The sequence below is a fragment of the Eubalaena glacialis genome, chromosome X (genome assembly GCF_028564815.1).
Source record: "Eubalaena glacialis isolate mEubGla1 chromosome X, mEubGla1.1.hap2.+ XY, whole genome shotgun sequence".
NCBI classification, from domain to species: domain Eukaryota; kingdom Metazoa; phylum Chordata; class Mammalia; order Artiodactyla; family Balaenidae; genus Eubalaena; species Eubalaena glacialis.
The window spans coordinates 37,396,004-37,404,872 of NC_083736.1; positions in this window are offsets into that span (position 1 = coordinate 37,396,004).

Sequence of the window (8,869 nt, forward strand, 5' to 3'; positions counted from 1 at the left end):
TTGTAACCACTGCGCCACCAAGGAAGTCCCTCTTTTTTTTTTTTAATTTAATTTTTCTTTTATATTATAGTTGATTTACAATGTTGTGTTAGTTTTAGGTGTACAGCAAAGTGATTCAGTTACACGTATACATATGTCTGTTCTTTTTCAGATTCTTTTCCCATATAGGTTACTACAGAATATTCAGTAGAGTTCCCTGTGCTATACAGTAGGTCCTTGTTGATTATGTATTTTATATATAGTAGTATGTATATGTTAATCCCAAATTCCTAATTTATCCCTCCCCCACCTTTCCCCTTTGGTAACCATAAATTTGTTTTCAGAGTCTGTGAGTCTGTTTCTGTTTTGTAAATAAGTGCATTTGTACCATTTTTTTAGATTCCACATATAAGTCATATCGTATGATATTTGTCTTTCTCTATCTGACTTACTTCACTTAGTATGATAATCTCTAGGTCCACCCATGTTGCTGCAAGTGGCATTATTTCATTCTTTTTCATGGCTGAGTAATATTCCATTGTATATATGTACCACATCTTCTTTATCCATTCCTCTGTTAATGGACATTTAGGTTGCTTCCACGTCCTGGCTATTGTAAATAGTGCTGCAGTGAACACTGGGGTGCATGTATCTTTTCTAAATATATATATGCCCAGGAGAGGGATTGCTGGATCATATGGTAGTTCTATTTTTAGTTTTTTCAGGAACCTCCATACTGTTCTCCATAGTGGCTGTACCAATTTACATTCCCACCAACAGTGTAGGAGGGTCCCCTTTTCTCCACACCCTCTCCAGCATTTATTGTTTATAGACATTTTGATGATCGCCATTCTGACCAGTGTGAGGTGATATCTCATTGTAGTTTTGATTTGCATTTCTCTAACAATTAGCAATGTTGAGCATCTTTTCATTTGCTTTTTGGCCATCTGGGCAGATCTTTCTGTCTGCCTTGACCAAGCAAGTGACGTGATGAGCAAGTGAGCAAGGAAGTGATTGATGCTCAGTGACCTTCCAAGGCCCGGTCATAAAATGCAAGATGGCTGCCACCTGGCTTTCTCTCCCTCTTGGGACACACACTTGAGCCTTTGGTGTCCTGAGCCATCATGTAAGACATCTGGTTACCCTGAAGCCACCATGCTGGAATGATCATGTAGACATCTTTTCATGTGGAAAGATCACGTATCAATAGAAATAGAGAGAGAGAGGAAGATACCCAGTATGCCCAGCTGTGCCAACTCCCAGCTGTTTGAGTCTTCCCAGTTCAGGTGTCAGACACGTGAGTGCAGAAGCCTTCAAGATGACAACACCTCCAGCCACCATCTGACGGCAGTGGCATGAGAGATCCCCAAGCCAGGACACCACCTAGCTGAGCTCCCAAATTCCTGATGCAGAGAAACCCTAAGAGATGATAAAAGCTAATGATATGAAGCCACTAAATTTGGGGGCCATTTGTGGTACAGCAGTAGATAACTGTGACACTCCCTGAGAGAACCTGCCACTTCCTCAGTCTGGGAGGGGAAGCCCTAGGAATCCATTGGCTCCATACGCCCCTACACATACCACCAGTGACAGGACCCCTGGAGGCTGCCTTACCCCGGCGGGACTTCTCTGTTTTTCTCTTCTGGAAATTTGCAGCGTGAACACCAACATTGAGCCTCCTAGCTTGAAGGCACTAGGAACTTCAGCTTCAGTTTGTAGCCTGTGTCCCAATCTGCAGAGGACAGAAGAAGGAATCAAACACTTAGAGAAAAGCAGGAAAGAGAGAGGCCTCGTAGCCTTAAAAAAGGAACCTCCTTTCCTGTTTTTCTGTCTTATTTCTGATGCTCTTCCTTGTTTCTTCCTTGAGACACCTTTATAACCATCATCATCATCACCTTTATTATTATGGCTAAGGATGACTGAATGCTCACACGCCAAGTTCTAAGTGCTATATGCATATTAACTTTTTTTTTAATTTTTAAAAATTATATATATATTTATTATTTATTTATTTTTGGCTGCATTGGGTTTTCGTTGCTGCGCGCGGGCTTTCTCTGGTTGCAATGAGCCGGGGCTACTCTTCGTTGCGGTGCGCGGGCTTCTCATTGCGGTGGCTTCTCTTGTTGCAGAGCACAGGCTCTAGGCGCACGGGCTTCAGTAGTTGTGGCACGCAGGCTCAGTAGTTGTGGCGCATGGGCTTAGTTGCTCCGTGGCATGTGGGATCTTCCCGGACCAGGGATTGAACCCATGTCCCCTGCATTGGCAGGCGGGTTCTTAACCACTGCACCACCAGGGAAGCCCTATGCATATTAACTTCAATCCTCGCATGACCTACGGGGTTGACACCACAATTATCCACATTTACAGATGAGGAAACTGAGCCCTGAAAGGTCAAGTCACTCGTCCAAGATCACAGTCAGTTGGATAACAGGAACTCTTTATCCAACACTGTTGTTATATACCCTTACATCCTGCCAATAAAGACTCCCTGTTTTTGTTAAGGTCACTTGCAAACAAATCGCTTCTGATCAAGCCAAATATGTATGGAAGTGTTCCAGTTTGGTAAAACTTGATACAAATAGACTCAACAGGAGTCCAGAGGGAAGGATGCAGTGGTTGCAGGAGACAATGCGATAGCTCCAGATACAGATGCAGGTCAGAACTGCAAGCCACTGGGGCTTCCAGGCTTGAGGCTCAGCTGCTGGTTGAGATGGAGAGCACTGCGGCTGCGCAGGAGTGGAGTCGGGGTGGGGCTGCAGACCGAGACCATCCATGCTCAGGCCAAGGCAAATTTAGAAGACGATGGAAGGAAATGAATCAAAGCTCCAGTTGGATTAGGTTAAAACTGAGGGAATCTGAATAAAGTATGGGCTTTAGTTCATCATAATGTAATATTGGTTCATTAGTTGTGACAAATATACACCAAACTAACATAAGAGGTTAACAATAGGGGAAACTGGGTGCGGGGTATGTGGGAACTCTCTGTGCTATCTTTGCAACTTTTCTGTGTACAGAAACTATTCTCAAATTTAAAATGTATTCAAACAAGCAAACCATCTGTAACTAGAAGGCCGAACCAGGCACCAAGAGACAGTCTGACAGTGAACAAAAGAGGAAGCAAAGGCCAGAGCAGGAGTCTGATCACCGGGTGGGTTAGGAACATGAGGCTGAGTCTGACCTGCCCTTCTCTCCCCAGCCCTGGGCACCCCATCCAGCGTGCACTGGAACTCAGGACGCTCAAAATGTGGCGGGGGGTGGGGAATGGGGGGTGCATGCCTGAGGGCAGCGACGGTGCAAAGCCAGGCTCCCACGCTCCCCTCTCGGCTCTCACTAATCTCACTAACAACCGGGAGTGGGTCAGTGCAGGACACCCCCGCAGGCTGCTGTGTGCAGGGTTCCTGGTGTTGCCCTCTGAGGTTGAGGGAGGGTATCTGGAGACTGGAGATTTTTCATTCATAACTCACCACATTCATAAGGAAGGGGAAGTAGCTGCCAGAGGTGATGCGAGAAGAGGGAGCACAGCTGGTTTCCTGATGCTGGTAATGGATCAGTAATGACCAATGCACACTCCTGAGTCTAGACTCTTTCCCATTATGGGCAGCAGGATGGATGCCCAACAGCGGACTGGAGCTAGGGAGGGTGGGGAGCGGGGGAGATAGGGGCTTGAAGACTTTTGCTGGAAGCTTTAAATAGTTATGGGGGTGGGGGAGGGAGAGAGGAGGCAGTGACTGGGTCAGGAGAAAGGATGATTGGGCAGGTTTTGGGGGCCCAGCTGAGAGCCAATCCCCAGAGGTAGGGAAATTTCCACAGCAACAATCAGCAGCCCATTATAGGAAGAGAAGGCGAGCAGCCACATGATTCCGGGGTCTGGGTTTTGTCCAGTACTTCCAAGAGAAGTCCTGAGAGGCAAGGAAATCAGGGCGTAGCGAAGAGAAAGAGTGAGGGGTAGTCTGTGGGTCCAAAGCGGAATGAGCATGGCAGAAAAGATAGAAGGGGAGGGACTTCCGCGCTTCCACTGCAGGGGGCACGGGTTTGATCCCTGGTCAGGGAACTAAGATACTGCATGCTGTGCAGTGTGGCCAAAAAAAAAAAAAAAAGACAGAAGGGGAATCAATGGGGGAAATAGAGGACCACGGGCCTGATCAGGTGGCCAAGCATCCCCGCCAGCTCTTGTCAGCTTCAGAAGCTGTCTTGAAAACAGTTGTCGCCAAAGTATGGTCTTACCTTGTTCTTGCCTTTTGTAATTACCTGGAAAATGAACTTGCTGTGATCACTTCACTAGCAGAAGATTCCCTTATACACTTTGTGTATGACTAGAAACCATCATTTGTTAATTTGTTCATTCATTTATTCATCCATTCATATATCCAATGTTGAGTGTTTACAATGCGCTCTGTCAACACTGGGCCCTGCTAACTTGGAGCTGAACCATATGAAAAGAAGCTTTTTCCCCTTTCCCCCTTCATATGGGATGTAAATTCTCAGGTTGTTTATGCAGGGTTCATCTCCAAGTTAGCAGGACCCAGTGTTCACAGAGCACACTGCAAACGCCCAGCACTGGATATATGAATGAATGAGTGAATGAAAAAATTAAACAACTTCTATTCATGTTAGTTTAAATATGCTCATCCACTAGGTGCAATCTGAGAATACTCTTAAAATATTTTAGGTGTAATTTGCCTACTGTAAAATGCACAGATCTTAAGTGAACAGCTTGTTGTGTTTTCATCTGTGTATATCCCCCATGTAACCACAGTTGAGATCAAGATACAGAACATTTCTATCACCCCAGAAAGTTCCCTTGTGCCCCTTCTCAGTCTATCTCCCTCACCCTCAGATTACGAACATTCTGACTTTTGTCACCATAGGTTCAGAGGACATGGTGCTTTTGGTTAGGTTTTTCAGGGGGCTTTGGAGAGAAACTAACCCAAAGTCACTGAAGTCAGTATCCAGTGGCTCAATGAGATGAAATGCCCACTAAAACTTGGAAATAAGATTGCGCTCTGTCTCAGTCAGGGTTTAATCAGGAAAACAAATATGGCGAAGACCATGGAAGGGGGTTGGAAGCTCTCACGAATGGAGAGGTATGGTCTGTGCAGTCAAACCCAAAGGGGGCTTATTACAGTGCCCTGTCAGTCTGACACAATTATCTAGTCTGCCCAGTGGGTGTGTTCCAGCTGCGGAGATGGGTACCACAGAGCCTGATTCATTAAATATTTGCTGTGGTTTCATACTCACCAAGTTGATTTTGAGTAACTAGGATTTCTGTGTCACTTGCATTTTTGGAGAGAAAACACTCACCAGGTTGTCATGAATATGCAGACTACCACATACTTATATATGTCAAAATGCTATTTGCAACATTAAGAACTTACGACTTTATTGTTTTGGGTCAATGTCACAGTGTCAGAGTCCCTCCGGGACACTGACAGAACTGGTGTTCTCAGGCTGGGAGGCTGAAGCCTGGATTTTGCCCTGTGGTGAATTCCTATAGTAGATACCATCTCTAAGATCTCTTGTAAGACAGCCATTAACATGCCAACCACAACTCTGGCCTTTCTTTGGAAACTTCCACCCTCATTGAACACATGTTTTGTAAACACAAGAATCTCCAAACATAAGTTGAAATCGCATACAAATAATTCCTACCAAGTCAAAGGGAGATACGGCTCCTCGAGATTCAAACAAGCAAACTAGATTTTTAAAACCTTTTTTATTGTAAAATATAACACACAAATAAACGTACAACATCAATGTTCAAAATATGGATAATAATGAAATGAACGCTAGTGTAACAACAGCCACCTAAGTCATTAAGAAATGACCAGCATCCCCAAATCTTTCTGCATGTCCCTTTTAGACGTATACCCCTCTCTGCCACCCCATAGGTAACTTCTATGGCATTTTTATGGTAATCATTTCCTGGCTTTTCTTTATACTTTGACCACCTATGCTGCATCTCTAAACAGCATACTTTCCTTTTGTGTGGTTTTGAACTTTATATAAATGGAATCATACTGTTCATTTCTTATTTCTGTATAATATAATACAATACAATATAAATGTGATATATAATACATAATCTGTTATTTATATTTATTCATTTTCATTATGATATAGTACGGTATTGTATGAAACATACAGTACCACAATTTATTATCCAGCCTACTGTTAATGGATATTTAAATTGCTTCCAGTTTTGGGCTATTATGAACAGTGCTGTTATGAACATTCTTGTACATGCATTCTGGCACATGTAAGTGCACATTCCTGTAGTATTTCTTCCAAGGAATGGAACTGCTGGGTCATACGATATGTATATCTTCAGCTTTAATAGACAAGGCAATGTTTTCAAAAATCATACCAATTTATACTCCCACCAGCATGTTATGAGAGTTTCAGTTGATTCACATCCTTGCCTACACTTGGCATGGTCAGACTTTTAAGCTTTTGCCAATCTAGTGGTGTGTCGTGGTATCTCGTGGTTTCAAATTTGCGTTTCCCTAACTACTAATGAAGTTGAGCATCTTTTTATATTGTTGCTGGTCTTTCCTATTTCCTCTTCTGTAAAGTATCTATTCAAGTCAGTTGCCCATTTTTCTATCAGGTGGTGTCTTATTGATTTGTAGGAGTGATTTCCACTTTCTGGATATAATTGATCTTTTCCCATTTTGTGACTTGTATTTTCACTTACCTTATGGGGTTTTTTTTTAATCGACTTTATTTTTTAGAACGTTTTTGATTTAAAGAAAAATTGAGAAGATACTACAGAGAGTTCCCATATACCTCACACTCAGTTTTCCCTATTATTAACAACTTACATTAGTATGGCACATTTGTCACAATTAATGAACCAATATTGATACATTATTCTTGACTAGAATCCATTATTTATTCAGATTTCCTTTTTCTGTTGCAGGATCCCATACAAGAGCCCACATTACATTTAGTTGTCATGTCTACTTAGGCTCCTCTTGGCTGTGACAATTTCTCAGACTTTCCTTGTTTTTGATGACCCTGACAGTTTTGAGGCACACCGTTCAGATATTTTGTAGGATGTCCCTCAATTGGGAGTTGTCTGATGTTTTTCTCATGATTAGACTGGGGTTATGGATTTGGGGAGGAAGGTCACAGAGATTGGGTGCCATTCTCATCCCATCATGTCAAGAGTATGTACTCTCAACATGGTTTGTCACTGTGGATGTTGACCTTGATCACCAGGCTGCAGTAGTGTTTGTCAGGTTTCTCCTCTGTAAAGTTATCCTCTCCTTCTCTCTCACTTTTCCATTCTGTATATTGTGTCTTTTGAAAAGAAATCCTTAATTTTAATTGAGTGGGGCTCCACAGGGCTCCCTGATGGCTGATTTGCAGGGACCAGACCATCTCACCGTGGTCTCTCTGGGATCACTCAGAACTTACTGCTGGAATTAATAAGGAGTGGAGGGGGCAGAGTTAGGGAAGCAAACTATATTACATATTCTTTCAAATCTTCTATCTGGACCTCTCCTTTGGGAACTCAAGAACCAGGAATTTGACATTTTTGTTTTCTGGTTCTTCTCCAAGAGTCCTCCCCTCAGGGCAATGGATGGCTGGAATCTTGGCTATTTGGCCTGGGAGGAGAGGTGTGGCAAGAGTCGGGGAGGAGGTTCTTTTAGGCTAACACATGGGTCATTACTTCAAATATTATCCTGCCACACACATATCCACCTCGAAATGCTTCAATGGAAAAGTTAACTGCACATCACCGGTTGTTTACTGAGCGCTAAAGATTGAATCAGAAGGGCTGTGTTCATAAAGCAGAACTGCTGACGATTCAGAATGTGACCTTGAGTACACATGCCCTCCCCCAGGTTTCAATCTCTTAGTCTATGAAACAAGGAGAAGGCTTCCTACAGCGTTTATCCTGCTGCATTTCAAGGCTATAAGGAGCAGCAATGCCCCTTTGAGACCTCAGATGAAAAGGGGTCTTAGGTTTAAAGGATAAGCTGTTCACCCTTAGCTCAAAAAAGGATGTTATTTCTCAAGACATAGAGTATGAAAGATTGTGAGATTTTGAGGTTTTCTTGGGGTGGGGGGGAAGAGGCAGGATTTATTCTATGTTCCAGTCTATTTATAATATTTTTAGTCTACTTCAAATTAATAGAAATAAGAACGTCCTAGAACTCTTTCAAGAACAGAAAAATTCCCTCCTTTCCCTGTTTCTTAGGCTGGATGAAATTGCAGGAGTTGTGCTCCACTTTTAGCTGATTATTTAGACAAACGTTTTCAGGGCCTTTGTCTAGAACCTGTTATACAATACGTAGCAAGATGCACAAAGAATGAAATTTTAGTTGATGTGAAGAGAAATGATTCCATCGTGCTTGAAAATGAATTTTTAAAAAATGATTAAATTCTTATATTGATATTTATTTTTTTCAAGCCAGTCATTTTAGAGTTGATGTTTTGAACTTAGCTGCTTTAGATAGTTTTGGTAATCTAATAATTTCACATTCCTAATGAAAAAATATCCCTTCCCCCTTCAGATTTCTTTAAAATCACATTTGTGCAAATTCTCCTCTGAAAGAACACAAATTCGAGAGTCCAAGGGTTTTCTGAAATTGAGTGAGGAAATTCAGATTCCATTCCCTAAACTGAGAGTGGCTTTGGTAAGCATAGGGGTTCTAGACAGTTCAAACCTGAGTATTTTCCTAGGATACCTGAGAAACTGCTGGGGTCACTGCTTTCAACCCACTCTCCTTTTTTTCTCCCTCTATTAATCCCAAGAAGAAAATGGAGATTGGAAACTGAGGAAACAGTAGGGCATTTCCCGCCCCCCCCTCCCCCGCCCCAACAATTTGGTCTTGCATTTGTGCACTGAACAATGCTCAGACAACTTTCAGTGGCTCCGCAT